Below are 17,646 nucleotides of genomic sequence, written 5' to 3' on the forward strand. Positions count from 1 at the left end.
TCCTTAATACGTATTAAATTGATTTTTTTCAGTGAATTTATACTGAATGAAAATTTTGCAAATAAGATTGGCCTCCAGACAACTAGGCCTAGAATTTAATGAGCGCCCCGCTAATTCAGGACCGTCTCAACATCATGCCCCTCCCCCTTCTCAGGCAAAGCGATGCTATATGTATGGCCGGAAATAAACAGCCTACATACTTATTTTAAAAATTTATTGTACTATACAAAATATCATAAGGTGGGGTCACTTATGGACATGAGACCCCCGGGCATGACCCCTCACAAGAGTGGGACTGACAGAGCTGCAGCCCGGGGCCTGATATGGTTTTCATCATTTTTTTGTTTTTCACACTATAAATTCAATATGGAGGAGGGGACTGCGAAAAACCCCATCCCGGAGAACCTGCTGCAAAATGTAGGCGGTGAGGCCCAGGTGGGTCCGTGCCCAAAGACGGCCCTGGTTTTGTTGGATTCTGAAACTGTATAGTCACTAATATAAAAACATTATTTCTTCACACCTTAATTTTTCTTGTCAGCTCTCTGCACCTGTCATGGCCCCTTTCTAAATTTTCTTCCGTGGGCCCCTTTGAAGTATCCCAGTACCAATGGCCCCCGGTTGAGAACCACTGTTCTACATGGCGAAATTCTCCAGTATCTGATCTCAGATTCCAAGAATTTCACATTTCATTGGTGCCTCAGTTTCTCTGTCTGGTTATAGACCATATCCAGACTGAGACATACTCATTACGCCGCATTCTACCGGCACAAAAATCCAACGCTGTCCGAACCCAGAAACGAGGAATGATCACATGATAGGAGAGACAGAAATTCCGCCATCCGGTCTGCATAGTTTTATTTATTATTTTCCACATTTTGAGATTCCCCCTTTAAAAACCCTCTTATATCCCCCCCCCCCATCTCCTCTCAATGGCAATTTATTACGAATAACTCTTTGAAACACTATCATTTTCCTCATCCCTCACTTCTCAAGTGGTAATCTGCAGGTCCTTGCGTCGACCTTTCCTAACCCTTACTAACGCTAGGGCCGGAACTCTCACATAAACAGCAGTTATGACAATCAGACAGAGATGGAGCGGGTATTTACGGAATGGGTAATCATTATACGGGGACACGTCATATAACCTAAAGGAGTGGGTTTTTGTTTTGCAAGAGAAGTAATGCGGCCCATTGAAAATACCAAATCCTACTATAAGAGGTTTGCTGGTTGTTTTTTTTTTTTTTTTAGCCGGTTGCTGCGCCGTCGATCAACGTATTGCCTCGTGTGGTCAGACCCATGCAAAGGCATTGGAAAATGTTACCGCTGGGACACTAACCTAAAGTCTCCACGCACTCGTACACCCATCACCCTTCCCTGAAATCATCAATCCTAATTTATGCCACCATCCAGAACCTTATAACCGAAGAGGGAGTTCCATTTTATAGATCTCTCTCTTGCTCTTTGGGTGGATACTTACTACTGTGGAAGCCATATCAGAAGGGGGGGTTGGAAAATGGCCACGTGCAAATAGCCATGTCATTTGTCTTTTTCCCGAAGAGGAAGGGTGGAGTGTGTACCTAATGGACGAAAACAAGAGCCAGAAAGAGGAGGTGGGTCGTTTCTTTCGGGGCTTTTTTTTCAATAGTGGCCCGTGGCCTTCTTCTTCCACTTTCACGGGGGGGGGGGGGAAGAACTCCACACAAATGGTGGAAATGAACTAGTTGCAAAGCGTTTAATTTGCTTCTTTTTTTTTGTTTTGCAATGTGTTCAGGTAATAGGTATTATTAAGATTCTGAATTACACTGAAGGGGGAAAGCCATGTTAAATAATGGGGGTTGTCCGATTCCTCATTTAATGAAGAAAATAGGTTGCGTTTTGTATGACTGGTTATTTGAGTTCTTGAACAATATATTATTATCGTGTTTGTTTTTATGCTTGTTGTTATAATAATAATATGCATTTTGTTTTTTCGAAATGAGTTTTGAGAATCTTGAATTAATGGTTATTTTCCGTGGGAGTGAGACGAGAAATATTTGAAATGCATCGAAATATATTAAAACACACGTTTTCGTTGTTCTTAGGAGTAATATCCACGTATGTGGTCTCTTTTGCGTTTGATAACAGCGATGCGGTTTCTTGGCTACATCTTGCAAGTTTTGTTTACAAGGTTTCAAGTTTCACTTTTGTTTTTGCAGTGACTGTACATAATAGCGGTTCTTGACCTTTTGTGTTCCACGGTTCCCTTTGTGTCAATGAAACGAAGGCCACTGGCCCCTTTATAAAATTTTCGGTATATAGCAATGTGAAATTTGTCTCGGCTCAGAGACCCCCCCAGAATTTCCCAAATCAGCGTTAGGCGCTTTCCTTGCAGCACATGACAGGCATGGGTACGTGAGAAATATAGCAATAGCGAGAAGAAAAGCAAGAAATGTAACATATAGCATAGGTGCCAATGCTTCCGATTTTTCAGCTTTATTAAATTTCCTCCGATTTTTCGTATCCTCATAGAAAAATCCCTAAAAGTTATCAATTTGAGCTTTGTTTGAATGGGAAATCCCTAAAGAAAATACTTTTCCAGTCTTTGCAATTTCAGGCTGACCCCGTTTCCCCAGGAAAAATATGGGGAACCAGGATTTCAAGTACGAAAAATTGGTAGTTGTCGCCAAATACGATGCCAAAAGCAAGCAAAGTGGGTAATTATGGCTGAAAAAATCGGGACAGTGAAAAATGCGCCACCCATTGAAATTTTCAAAAATACCCGGTTTTTTCCCTTTTATTTGTTTGATATGTTTCCTTTGATGCGGAATGTGTCATCACGGAATAAACTACACAGATTTTCCAAGTCTGAATTGGCACCTATGTGATATAAATTGAAAACATTAGTTACGGTACAAGCTGTATTGGGGGGGGGGGGGTGGTTGGTCAAACAAAATTCCTACGCATTTCTAAGCACACATACTGGCAAATCTCCTACGCATTCCAAGGAATATGGGTGCCTTGTACGCATGTTTCCGGAGTAAGAAAGCTTCATATAACAGTTTGTTCAAGTACACGGGCCTCCTACGCATTTGTTGAAATACGCAGGCCCTCATGCATATTTGAAGGCGTGAACGTGTCTAGGTGTACACTTCCTTCTTGCATTTCTAGGAATACGCACACCTACCACACATTTCTTTGAATAATGTAACTTACCACGCATTTCTCATTTATGGACATGAGACTCCGGACTGACAGAGCTGCAGCCCGGGGCCTGATATGGTTTTCATCATTTTTTTTGTTTCCCACACTAAAAATGTAATATAGAGAAGAGGTCTGCGAAAAATCTAGCTGGGGGGCCTGCGAAAAAACCCTCATCCCAGGAAACCTGCTGCAAAATATAGGCGGTGAGGCCCGGGTGGGTCCATGCCCTAAGACGGCCCTGGTTTTGTTGGATTCTGATAAGTGTATAGTCACTATTATAAAATCTCTATTTCTTCACACCTTAATTTTTCTTCTCAGCTCTCTGCAGTCCTCCAAACCACGTGTCACGGCCCCTTTCTACATTTCCTTCCGTGCCCCCTTTGAAGTATCCCAGTACCACTAGGGGGGGGGGGGCGTATGGTTCCCGGTTGAGAACCACTGTCCTAGAACACAATCGAATAAATCTCCATTCTCTCTATGAAATACCGAAAAATCCCTGAGTGCTTTACAGAGCTAATGCAGACAAACATGACAATCACAAATCAATCACCTTTACGTCTCTCAATATACTGTAGTGTAGATTGCAGTATATTTCACTGGCATGTACACTTTGCACGTTTCACGTATTAACAGCTTTCCTACATGCTTAAATTTGTTAGAAGTCTCCCAGCGCAATGTTTAGGCTGAGCATGCGCATTTGAATACCCGTTGATGCGTTATGAAAGTGGGATAAGTGTTAGTATTTTTTTTAACACAAAGAGTTGCGCTAAGATGAACCGAACACTAGTGTCATTGTTAACCGGACCATTTTAAGATTGAGAGTCTTTTTCTTTTCTCCGAGGAATGTCGGTAACATGCGTCCCCATGTTTGGAAATATATATATATTTCTCCCTGTTTTTTCACTGATATCACACGACTTAGCGATTTTGAAAAGACAGTCTTATCTGGTAAACGGCTGGTGAAGGAAAAAAAAAAACAACCCACATTCCAGCAGTTCCAACACTAACTTTGGGTATTTTGTTTGTTAGGCCGTGACAGTTTTAGATGAGGAAGGAGACGCAGAGTTGTAGTGCTATTTGATACGTGCCCTGTATACGTAACACCAAGCAGACTCTTAGATAACCCTTCCGATACACTGTGTTCTCTGTGTTTCATTCCTGTGTGTTTGAATTATCTGGTGCCACTCTCTGAAACCATAAGAATGATTTTTAGTACATGAACGCAGTCTTTTTTCGTGATGTCGTGGATTTTAAAGCAGCTCTAAAAGTTTTATGGTCATTCGTTAGATCAAGGGTCTTCAAACTTTCAGACATTGCGGGCCAAAGTGAAACTTCCACGGAGCCCGCCCGCGGGCCACTAAGCCACACCGTGATATTCTTTTACTAAACAGTGTTCCCCCCAAATTCATTAAACAAGTTTTTGTTATTACTCTGAATTTATTTCTTTCATTGAAATTGGAATTTTTACTTATTTTAAAATGACTTTGAATATTTATTGAATGTGGAATTTTGAAGTTATTTTTTCATTAATTTTCCCAATTCTCATAATTATGAAATTATTTCTTTTCATAATTCTCAATTTTTCTTCATTAATTATTACTTTTAACATTTCTGAAATTACTCTCGTCATTTCTGAAATTATTTCAGTAATTATGGTTTTTTTTCATCAATTATAAATTTTCATCAATTTCGAAACAATATCTTCTCAATAATTCTAAAATTATTTCTTTCATTAAGGTGATTTTTAGAATTTCCGTAAATTATATAATTATTTTTTTCCTTTGGATGCTTAATTTGGAATCTTAAAATACGTAGACCTATGGAAGCATAGGTCTCGAAACCTGTTTCGGCTCAGGGTCCCCCCCCGAATTCGTTACGATGGCCCTCTTAATGTATCTTAATTATTGAATCTGGAAGCATCTAAATACAGAGCGTCCATAATTAAAAGACCATATTTTAAAGTACCCTAGAGGCGAAACCAGTCATCAGAAAAAATTTCCAATGAATGTTGAAAACCTTCGGAATACGATAACGAAATTTGAAACCACAGGATCGTTGGCTGTTTGTCCTGGAAGAGGAAGAAAACCCCGTTTCTATGGACGCAGTACAGGAGGTTTCGCTTCAGGTCGAAGAGGACAGAGTTTCAAATCCTCGTGGTAGTAGTGTCAGGCGTGTAGCACAGGCGTTGGATAGGCCACGTTCAACTAACTGTCCATAAGATCATGCTCATTTTGACTTGGCTGATGCAATCAATACTCACAAGTGCCGAATTTGGGAACCAGAAAATCCGCACGCTATCTTAGAGGTTTCGTTGCATTCACCAAAAGTGACGGTATGGTGTGGATTTACTGCATCATTTATATGTTCTCGGTCTCTACTTCCACGAGGAGTTACGTTTTGTAGTTCCAGTGACATGTTCTATCGCCGATATGCATTGCTGTACGGAACGGAATTGTTCCGGCTGCGCAAGCACGCCACTGCCAAGTGGACGCAATCTTTATGCAAGACGGAGCTCCTCCACACATTGCAGTGTGTGTTAAAAATGTTAAAACCATTTTACAGAAGAACATGTCATCAGCCTGCACTTCCCTAATCTATGTCCTTCCCGACCTTAATCCATGCGTCGCAATCCAAGAAATTTACCTGAGCATTTCACGCCACGTGCTGAACATTTCCCCGCGCACACTTCGGTCAGTTGCGGAACATGCCATCTTGCGATTTCACATGGTACCTGAAAATGATGGCCGTCATGTGCAACATGTTTTGTTGCAGTAACAATTGTTAAAATTGTAAGCGTTTACCCCTAAATGTGTTATTTCTTAATAAAACGCCCTCAGGTGACGAGATGCGTAACTAACCGAAACTAATTCCCATCACTTAATAAATTCCGCCACAAAATTTCACAATTTTCTGATGACTGGGTTTGCCCGTGGCCCCCTTTGAAGCATATTTTTTTTCTCGTGACCCCTCTGTCTTACCCAGAGTCTTTGACCCTCATCTAGAAGCAAAATCCTTTATACGTATTGGATTGATTTTTTCAGTGAATTTATACTGAATGAAAATTTTGCAAATAAGAATGCCCTCCAGACCACTGGCCTAGAATTTATTGAGCTCCCTGCTAATCCGAGTTCTATTCAGGACCGTCTCAACATCATGGCCCCCCCCCCCCTAGGCCAAATCCCATACTTAGCCGGAAATAAACAGCCTACATATTTCCTTATTTTCAAAATTTATTGTACTATAAAATATCATAAGGTGGGATCACATGGACATGAGACCCCAGGGCATGACCCTCACAAGAATGGGGGAACCTCTTAGGGAACCTGCTGCAAAATGTAGGCGGTGAGGCCCGGGTGGGTCCATGTCCTAAGACGGCACTGGTTTTGTTGGATTCTGTAAGTGTATAACAGTTTTTATATTAGTCACTAATATAAAAACATTTCTTCACACCTTAATTTTTCTTCTCAGCTCTCCAAACCACCTGTCATGGCTGGCACCTTTCTAAGTTTTCTTCCGTGGCCCTCCTTGAAGTATCCCAGTACCCGGTTTAGAACCACTGTCCCAGAGTGCCGCTGTGGTGGTCGAGTAGTCATAGAGACGAACTCGCATCGGTGGCAATATCTGAAAAATTCAGTAATTTCCACTGTGTTTAGTTATTTACAGTTATAATGCGGATCAGGAATAATTTAAAAACCGCTCAAAGGGTGGTTGTAATTCTTTATACGAATCAACCGGGGGCACTGGTTATTGACTTTATTGCTAAAGTGTGGTTACAACAAAGTTTGATTGTAATTGTTTTCAAGCATTTTATCGGTGAGTACAATACTTGGTTTCCGTCACAAGTTAAGTATTTTAAAATAGTGCTCTGACAAATGCCGTGTGGTTGCTGTATTCTTGTCTAAACACCGCTCGATGTTAACTTTTTCATTTTTAAAAAGTAATAAAGGTAACTGATGATGGTGTATCGACAGTTCCGCACGGTGCATTTCCTAAGCTATTTTCTTCAAATAAATGTTTTTTAGGCAAATATTGGAATACACATTTTTCAACGTATTCCACATCCGTCCAACATCTGTTGAAATTTGAAATTTTCTCCAAGCTTTAATTACTTATTTTAAATTAAAATGACTGAAATTATTCTTTTTAGTCTTTTAATACAACATGTAATGATTTTATTTCTTATTTATTGCAGGTTGTTGCCCATTATCATTGCAGGTAAGGCTTATTGAGAAATAATACATATATATATATATATATATATATATATATATATAAAATTTCTGCTAAAGTCGAATTTTTAGAAATAAGTTGGGCTTTGGCCGGACAGTTCGCGAAGTGGCTTTGACCTTTGAAGACCCCGGACACACCCCGCTTCCCATCTCAGAGAGAGATCGAAGCGTTCCCGAAGGATGGGTGTATCCGGAAAGTTTTATTATAAACAACAAAACATTGTCGCCTCGGACAATGGCAACAAAAATAAGAGATATATAAAAACGATCGTCAATCTGAGATCATATAACAGATAATTAAAATCGAAACAGACGCTGATAGGCAATCAATCGGGAAGTGGCTGGCCAAAGTTCGATGCGCTGATGTAAGACGGTCTGGTAGGAGCCGAATCAAAAATTGAGAGGAAATAATTAGTTTTTCTTTCAAATTTTGGAAGGAAAAAAAAAAGGGAAATATATTATTGCGGTATGATGGATCGCGTCATGTGTCACAATGTGTGTCACATGTAATGTGTCACAACTATCACAGAAAAATACGCCAACTTGGCGATGACCACAAATCATGCCTTTTTTTTCGAACTTTGGCCAGGGCTCTCCTGCCAGTTCGAGAACTGGCTGGCCAAAGCCTGAAAGTCGGACATTAACCAGGTCAATTTACAACAAAACTGACCAATTCGCGAACTGACCGATTTCGGGCTTTGGCCACAACATATGAAATACGTAAATGCGACATATTGGAATGATATTTTGATTGGGATTGATCAAAAGAAAATAAATCGGCATTTAAATATACAAGTCTCGTGGGCATCAGGATTTGACAATGTTCAAAACTCACCGTGGAATTCAAATATTTAGATTCGCTATACTCATCGCATTGGTTGGCTTTTGTATAACCTCCCCGCACCGATAAATAAAACTGATCTGTCAGTTCTTGAAGAATATTTACTCTAAAAGTAAATATATCGAGGGAAAAAAAATGGCCAGTCAAATGTCAGTCTGAGTAAACTGTTTAGAAATCTGAAGAAATCCTTTTATATATATGGCATTTTTTTAGAAGCCAACCCCATCAATTTCCTATACTGGGATTCTTTTACTTTGTTCTTTCCAGCGCAGGGAGGGCTGTGGATAGGCCAAACATTAGGTCTCGCCTACTGGTGTCTGTTTTACTTCAGTTTCTGCTTTGAATTCCATAGGAGGTAATGCCATATGTGTGGGAAATATTTACCGCACGAACGTGAAGAAGACAAGGTTTTCTTGCGAAGACTCTTCTCAATGTTAACCATATACGTATACAAAGAGTTTTTTTGTTTTATAAAATAAATTTCGTAGTTTCTTTTTGTGAGAATTACGGAGAATTATGTTTACTTTATTCCGATTCTGTGACTGAGTATTTGGTATTCTTTCACTTCCGCGAGTTTGAGATGGTGAGATTATTAATGGCAGAAGATCATTGAACTGTGTTTTGTACGAATTAAAGGAAGAGTTTACTAGATATTGATGGTTTTAGTACTTTGTTAACTAAGTGTTTATTTCAGTGATTCTCATTAATATGAATAGGTTTTGATGGAGAAGTGGCTAAATTTTCTGGGGTCCATGAATAAATTCTTCTCTCATACAGGAGATAACGTCTTGGTTAAAATCCACTTATATGCTATTTTTGAACCACCTTTTTCCCCAGTCGTTTCCCAAATTATTTCTCATGTTTACCGGATTCTCCGCATTAGCCGGCATGCCGGGAAACAGCGATGGTTAGTTTTTAAATATCTTCAAGAACCGAACGAATGGCTGACTTTTCACTTTATATTTTAGGATTCTTTCTGTTTTACAAACTCTTATTTTCAGTTCTTGCCTTTATATTTGCTGTCCACGACTGCAAATGTACGGCGTTTATGAAAAATGTCGGACACTAAGGGTATTCAAGATATACAGAAGACTGGATGTTGTGAAGATATAAATATCTTCACAACATCCAGTCTTCTGTATATCTTATATTAACAAGTGAAGAGCGACATTCATGTCATACTAAGGGTATTCATTCCTTCGCGTAGATTAAATCAGTTGAATGGAAGTATACGTAGGCTGCAAGTTATTTCCGTAACCAGTGATAATGTTTCCAAAATTCGAATGAGCAGAGTAATGAGAATTGATAAAATGTGCTTCAAAACATGACTGTACAATACAACAGCGACAGTATATTTCTTCACTTTGTGAACATGCAGGAAATACAGCATCTCTATTTGATATTTGAGGTTCACGATAACTAAAGGTTCACTAAGAGGTCACGGTAAACTAAATTCTACATCATTAAAGTTACCCGCGGCCCATTCCCAGATTACTTAAGGGATCCGCGGCATAATTACGGATTGCTTGAGTGATGTGTGACACAGTTCCAGAACACTTAAGCGGCTTGGACACATTTCCAGATCACCTGAAGGATCTGTGGAACATTTGGAGATCACAGGTGGTCCTATAGAGGGGGACACATTCTTAGGAAATATTCCCAGGACTTATTAATAGGGAGAATGTTGATTCAAGTGCCCACAAACTAATTTTTTCTCGTTTTCGTCGCACCGAGTAGGATGTCATTAAGAATATTTCATATTTTCATAAACCAATATTATCCAACCATTATCCAACCCCCCCCCCACTCCCTTCCTTGTCATCGAAAGTCAGCAAATCGGAACCCCCATCGATGCTGACGTAATACTTGAATGACCCCCCCGTATCGCTGCACGCAATTTACTGCCGTAAATGAGTTGGGTTGGGAATGAAGGCGCCATCTATCGCTGGTCGCTTCAAGCTCGTTAGGGGAAAATACCTTGTTATTCACATTTTCATATTACCCCTTCCCCCGGTTCCAACCTGGAACATGACGGCAATACGCTATGTATTTCTCCAGTCCGTTTTGTTATTCATTTGTTTTTGCCGGTCCGCGAGGTATTTCCTCACATTTCCGCCGGACCTCGAAATCGTTCGGGGACTGTCATCGGCCCGCAGCTGCAAGAACGTTGCGTGAGCACTCGTTGAAAACATACTCTTCCCCACCTTGAATTTTTCTTTTTTGAAGATTCCTCCGCGATAAACATCACGGTTTAAAAACAGAGACAAACTTGAACTCGAAGCCTCGAGATCCATCACGACCTTTCAGAAAACGATAAAACCTCGCTGCAATATCTTCCCGTTCAAACTGGAACAAAATTTTTTCCATTTCGTTTTATTATTTCTATTTTCCACTCCACGTTCTGGCATTCATTTGTAGTTTTTCTTTTTCATGCCCTGACATCTGAAGGGAAAAAATAGGGGAAAAAAAGTTTCTTCCAAGAGAGAGACGCCATCACCACCACCAAGACTTTCATTTTCTTCTAATCTTTTGTCCGCCATCAGTTACTTTCTTTTCCCTTCTCTTTTCAAAGTATCGCCTCCGGGATAGAATTTTTTTTGTTGTTGAATGACCCCTTTAAGAACTCTTTTACAAGAAGAGCATGTTTTGAAGTTCCCCCCTTCCCCTCTTCTTTTCTTAATTTCCAAACATGGAATAAGAAAAATAAGAAAGTTGCCCGGTTCCTTTCTTATCACCTGCCCTTATCTTTCTTGTATCCAGAACTGGACTCTAAAGAATGCCCCGGGTGTTCCACAAGGTGCCTCGCTGAGTCCCATTCTGTTTCTATGTGTATTATTACTATTTTCATTTTTTTTTTTTTCGAGCGTTAAAGTTCACTGTGTGGGCGAAATGAGTTGTTGAGAGTTCTGTTACAAGTCCTGTTTTTATCTTGAAATTCACCGGTAAGTACGAATCAAGGTACGGGGAAGTTAATTTGATTTACCAAGGGTATTTGTCAACTGACAGCTGGTGTTTAGGTCGGTGGAGAATTGCGTAATCCATGTCGAGCTTTCTGTAAATAATTTTTACAATTTTACGTTTAATTTGTCCGTGTTCTACTGTATATTCATTCTAGACCAGACACACGTAGGACTTGAACTTTTCATACATTGTGGGCCAAAATAAAATATTTCCGTAGATCAAAAAGTCACTCTAACCTCGTCGTTTTAAGCCAAAACTGACCATTTAACTTATTATTTTTTGATTGATTTGCGTTTACATGTGTCAAAATTCCTGTTAAAAAGAAAAAATGATTAATTAACATGCACCGATATCCTTACTAAAATAAGACCATTTGACTTTGGTGCTCTTACACATACTTCAAGTCTTGGAAAAGAATCATTAAAATCATTTAAAACGAAGAACACAGCGGTGTCTAAACAGGTTGGCCCAATGGGGCTTACGGATCCGTGTAAAAAAAGGAGCCCCGTGTATAGTTTAAAGTGGATCCCGCTTGCTACCTTATTCTTAAAAAAGGCTACAAGCTGGGGAAACGCTTCAAACGGGAAAATGAGCATTTACATAGCCGAAATTTCAGTGCATGTTGATATAGATATTTCTTTAAATGTTATATATTCCATGTACATTGCCGTAACGGTATCGAATTTCATCCTGAAAAGAAACGTGACCCCGTGGCTTTCTTACAATATCCCTGGACCACAAGGTACTCTATAAGGCCCCAGGTTGAGAAACAACGATTTAGATCAGTATAGAGATTACGCAAGATCTTCAGAACATCGCTACCATATTTCTTATTATTTTTTACGAAATTTTGATTCCAATTATTTCTTACAAGAATACTGTTGGCCCTTTTTAGCAAATATCCCACGACCAAAATAAATCCCGAAGTTTAAAGCAACAAATCGTTCAAAATAACACCTTTCTTACTTAACCGCACACACATCCCACTGCAAAATTTCTAGCGAGTTCGTACCTGCGCAAATAATACATTGTGGTGCAGTGTACAATGAAGTTGTGTCTTAGCAAAAATGTGTGTGTGATGTTGGTACAAGGAAAATCGAAAAATTATAGCCAAATTTGGCGCAATAGGCCTACAACTATCCTGCGAATGTTGTACATGTTCTGTGTATATGTATGCATGGCCGTATCAAGTATTTAGGTGGTCAGATTTTTGACTATATAATGGTGTTGCCATCCAACTTCCATGTAAGGTTATAATGACGGACTCGCGATGCGAGGATCCGGGTTCGAACCCCACAGTGGTGGTCGGCTGAAGTTGGTTTTCTGTGGTTCCCAACTTCAAGGCGCAAATGCGAGCCGATCTCCCCGTTAAAAAGTCTCGCCACAGAGAGCAACAGTCCTACAACGATAAATCATTCAATCATAACACTTCACTCATAGTTTGAAAAACTAGTGGCAGATGGCAGCACTACACATAACAAGCATTACAGAGAAACAACAAAAAACTTCACGTCAGGTTTCACTACACGTACACGCACATTCCCGCACGTACCGATTCGTTGGGGGGTTCCGCGGGGGGAGGGGGTGGGGGTGCATGTGTGGTGTAGTAGTAGTAGGTAGGGCCTCCAAAAAATGGCTCGGGGATCCATGATGTTCTTAAGTCAACCACCTCGTTGGGCAATTTGCCTGTTGTGGCGTTGTATTTGTATTGAAGTTAAAATTGCAAATGCCTGAATCTTTGCGTTATGTACGTGACAGATCAAAACTTAATGTTACAAAAATAATATTGCCCCAGACGTAAAGTAAAAAAAAAAATATTTGAAAGCACTTACCAAGATAACAACTACCAAATTGCAATCATCACATCACTGCCATTCACTTGGCAATCGACTGCGCATGCGCTAACGCAAACTTATCGTTTTCTGATGCTATTTCCCCCCCCCCCCCCCAAACATCCCGGAAGGGGCATCTGTATAACTTTCCATCATATATATATTACACGGGGTACATTAAAGTAAAAATTTGCTATTGAATTTAGCAGGAGGCGGAGAAAAAATACAGCCTTCAGCATACGTACGGAAAAATGCGTTATCATTTTTAGGGGAGAAAAAAATGCACTAAAACTTTTCGGCTAGATAAATGCAAGTTGACTATAGAAATTTTTTTAAGAAAAAAAAAAATATGGCATATATTCCATGTTGTACGTACATTGCCGTAACGGCCTGCTTGTGATATCGTATTTCAGCCTGGAATGAAGAGAAAAGAAACTTCTTCGAGATGCAACAAGAATTCTCTTCACCTGGCATTTTCCCGAATCTCTTTTAATGTCTGCTGACTTCTTTCTCAAGTGGCTATTACCGAACATTCATTCTTAGTCAAGCGAAATTCTTGGAAAATATTTTCCTCCTCCTCCGTGACCGTATCTCCGGGTTTTTTTTCCTCCTCTTGTATTTCTCCTGCTCGGTTTTCTCCGGTAGAGTTCTTAGAGAAAGAACATGAAAGCCAGCCCGACCATTCCTCAGCGAATTCTACTAAGTATTATTATTTTTTTCTTCCCGTTTTGAGTCCTCGGAAGGATTTTACAGTACGTTTTCTCTCTCCGAAGGAATGGAAGAGACGATGTTGAAGTTTCTCCTTTAGGAATGTTCCTTTTTTTTTTTTTTTTTTTATATTGAATTGTGGTTCCCTTTCCGATGATTTAGCACCAATTTGAGGAGAAGAAAAAAAACCCGACGTCTTTCAGGGGCATAGAAATCGGTTCCGAAACTACGAATACTTTTATATATTGCCACTTATAGGCGGCTGGAAGATGTTTGCCCGTGGTTGTTGTCCTGGGTGGAGTTTTATTGGAATGGATGTACTGGTATCACTTTTGTAGAACCTTTTTTTCGGATTAATTTTTATTTATTATTTCGCTATCGTTGCGAGAGTTTTTTAGTGAATGAATGCCGTGGAGTTCGCATTTTTAAAACGAACTGGCTGTTTATAGGTGGGTTTTCCGCAGCGTTATATATCCTCTTGAGTCTTCTGAGAGCAACAGTTTGTTGGTATTTCGGGGCAGGGATTGCGAAGATCCCAGGTTCTGAATCGTCAGGGCGGATAAAAAGTTCGAGTTGGTGTCTAACTATGTCGTATGTGGCCCCTTTACCTTGTCCGGATGAAGAGCGAAGGACTTCAAGGAATGATTTTTAATTTTCTGTAAAATATACTAAAATTTATTAAAACAAAATATATCTACAAGGCATAGAAGACGGTTTTGTGCGTGTTGCTATCACAAGGGCGGGGGATTCTCGCCAAGCCAGCTTAAATCTCGTCAAACATCAGTGGCTTGCGCTATAACCTCGAACCTAATTTTGTGAAATTGAACTAGACGGCGCGTTAAAAATCACTCAATTGGCCCGCGACACATTTACACAGGTCACTTAAGTGCTCAGTCACTGACTGTGCCGCAGGTCACTTGGCACAATTCCAGAGCACTGAACGGTCCGCGTGGTGCAGATCCACGTCACTCGAGTGATGCAATAAAGCGTCTACATAACTTAAGTTACTCGCGACTTAGTTGCACAGAACTCAAGCGACTCCACGCCACATGCCTCGAGTGGTCAACACAAGACCCGTGGCACATTTACAGACCACTTCACCTTTTGCGGTTCTGTGTCGAAGTAGAATCGACATCAGGGAAAGCGCGAATTCCATGTTCTAACAACCCCTTACGATCATAGGTAAGCCACTGTTAACTTGGCTTCTTAGCGGAACAGAGTTTCACAAAAAACGCAATAGCCAGCACTCAGGGGGGGGGGGGGCTTTCTCATTTAGTACGATATCCACCAACGAAGTACCGGGAAAATCTCCGGACCACAAAATGTCAAGTGACCCGTACCGTTAAAAAGGTTGACACTTGGCGTAACATTTTGTGTGCATGACCGCCAAATTGAAAACCTGGGGATAACGTAGAATTTTTCGAAATTCATTTCGGTGTATCTGCTTAACATGTAAAGTGATTAGTTAGTCTCAGAATGGATTATTCTGGATGGTTTCCTCTGAAGAAAATATGGTTGGGGAGAGGCTTTAAATTAATGTGGGTGGTGCCTAAACTATTTTCACACGCTCTTTTTTAGGTCAATTCGTGAAATAATTCAAGTCTGTCTATAATTGTCTGCACTAATGCCACAACGGTATGATGCCAAATTTGTGCATTCTGCCAAGGAGCTTAGTAAAATACTCACTCAGTGAAAGTTGTCAAGACGAAATAATCCGTTATTATAATCATGATTTTATTACATATTATGCTATTGTAATTTTAATTTAACCGCAGTTGTTGTGTAAGAAATATGTGATAATAAAAATGTATTTTCATATGAGTAGAATATACAAGCGACTTATATCTCGGGTTATTAGATTCAAAAACTGAGAAAGGAGGACACCTGTGCATTCGCTTTTAATAACGTCACTTTTTTCAATTTCCTCAACAGATGGCGCTACAATTACACCAATAAAAGCGATCGCAACAACAATTTTTCTCAACTAACCGCTAAAAAAAAAATTCTGGGAATTTTGACACCTATATCGACCAATGTGTTTTGAATAAAAAAAGTCCCCACAAAAACACTCATATTAATGAATAGATACGTTTCAACGTGGGGAAAAAGGGTGAAAAAATCTGGAAATCTGAAAAGGAGGACAAAAGGGAGAATATTCTGAAACGACGGAGGACGCTTGAAATGACATCAAAATGGAGGACATTTTTTTTTTTTCCGGCATAAACTAGTGTTGCCATTTTGTTATTTAAAATTGTGAGCGAAGTGTAACGATCGAAAAACACTAGATACGAGGATAGCATATACACAATCGGGAGTATGTGTAAAAAAATTGAAAAACAATGAAACCTCGTTAAGTCGTCACTCCGCTTAAGCCGTCATAATTTTTCGATAACATGAGGTGACGACTTATCGAGGTTTTACTGTACATCAATGGTTAAATAATAAATTTAATGATATTTCTACTAGAGCATAACTTTTCACCATATCAAAAAGTAGGACACCTTTAGTCCATCTCTATTATGGGACCAACTCTTTGAAAGTTTCAATCGTTTCTGAGCGATTGTGGTGAGGGGGGGGGGGCGTCCTTCTTATAGACTTTCATTGTACGGTATATTAACTTGTGGTGGAGGAAAATGAATTATAATTTTGCTCACTCCATTTAGGATTTACTGAATATTTCGTTGCAAGCCTTTCCAGGGAGGAATAACACGAGAAATCTCATCAGAACTTGTAGCTATATAACTCAGAGCTCACACCATCTTAATTTCGCTCTTGATATCACCGAATTAGGCTAACTCGGTCTTTTCATCACATCTAGATCTCGAGGGTAGGCCATAAACATTTCCAGCCAATGTTGTTCTCCTAGATTAGATTTTCCTCGCTCTCCTTTTTCCCCCCCAGACCGCCGAATACGAGTTTCGACCTCATCGTCTTGCAACTCGCATGTAAGAAAAGTGATATTCCCGCCACACACCTTTTTTACAAGGGGGCCCCCGATTCCGCAAGCCACACGGAGGCGGTAAAAACGCCGCAGAGCGTGAAATGAAAAAGCCGTATTCTCCAGAATGGTTTCACGCACCATATCGTCACATTGGCCCGAGTCGAGAGCAGAACTATTTTCTGGTATTTTCTTGGCTTGTAGAGAAAGTAATAGAAGATGAAAATGGTTTAAAAAAAAAAAAAAGTAAAGTGTCCAATAGCAGATACCGCACCATATTTCATAAATCCATTGGCCTGAGGCGAAGAAAAATGTGATTCGAGGGGGCATTTCTAACATTTTTCTGAGGACGCCGAACAGAATTCTCCCGCTTTTTTTCTGCCGCGTTTCGTGAATTATGCATGAGTTGACCCGCGTAAATATGTGGCAAGTAAAAAGGAGTGAGGGGTAGCTTGAGAAAGGAGCTGATGTACACACGGACTAGAAGTTTGGCACGCAGTTGATGGGAAGTTGGACATTTACTGGCCTCTCCCGGGAGAAAGTGCCAGTCACCGGGTTTCGAATGGCTGCTTTTATTTATATTTATTTTCCTCCCAACTGAGAAAGAATTTGTGTTGAAACGTCCGAAATAGATTATTCTACGAGAAATGAGTACGAATGGGGGGCGCAGTTCCTGTTTATTCCGTCCGGGAAAATATCTGTGGCGTTTCACATGAAAATGAATTGGTCCCTTTGCATCGAGGGGGGAGTGATATTTCTTGGTAATTTACTGCAAATGTCCAAAACGATTATTGATATTATTATCGTGTTTTTTGAGGCTCAGATGGATACGAAATCGTAACCGCGAAATTTAGTAAACCTACATAAGAGTGCCGTACTCTTCAGAACACTAGCCCTGGGAAAATAGAGATGGATTCAGTTATTAATGCGCTAGGTGAAGTTTCGGGCACGGAAAAA

At 40.0% G+C, this 17,646-nt stretch overlaps 1 protein-coding gene across 2 annotated transcripts in view; it reads left to right on the plus strand.

Annotated features, from left to right (window-relative positions):
• LOC149071513 (semaphorin-2A-like) overlaps positions 1-17,646 on the plus strand; it is a 422,721-nt gene that overhangs the window by 129,932 nt on the left and 275,143 nt on the right. Inside the window, exon 3 of one of the 2 annotated variants that reach the window (XM_089247967.1) lies at positions 7,373-7,395. The exons of the other annotated variant lie outside the window; for it this stretch is intronic. The gene's annotated coding sequence lies outside the window, so the exon portion shown is untranslated. The remainder of the gene's footprint in view (positions 1-7,372; positions 7,396-17,646) is intronic. 2 annotated transcript variants of the gene reach the window in all.

This window comes from Pholcus phalangioides, unplaced genomic scaffold (genome assembly GCF_987345545.1).
Source record: "Pholcus phalangioides strain wild (caught in Gottingen) unplaced genomic scaffold, Ppha-v1.0 ptg000018l_1, whole genome shotgun sequence".
Lineage (NCBI taxonomy): Eukaryota > Metazoa > Arthropoda > Arachnida > Araneae > Pholcidae > Pholcus > Pholcus phalangioides.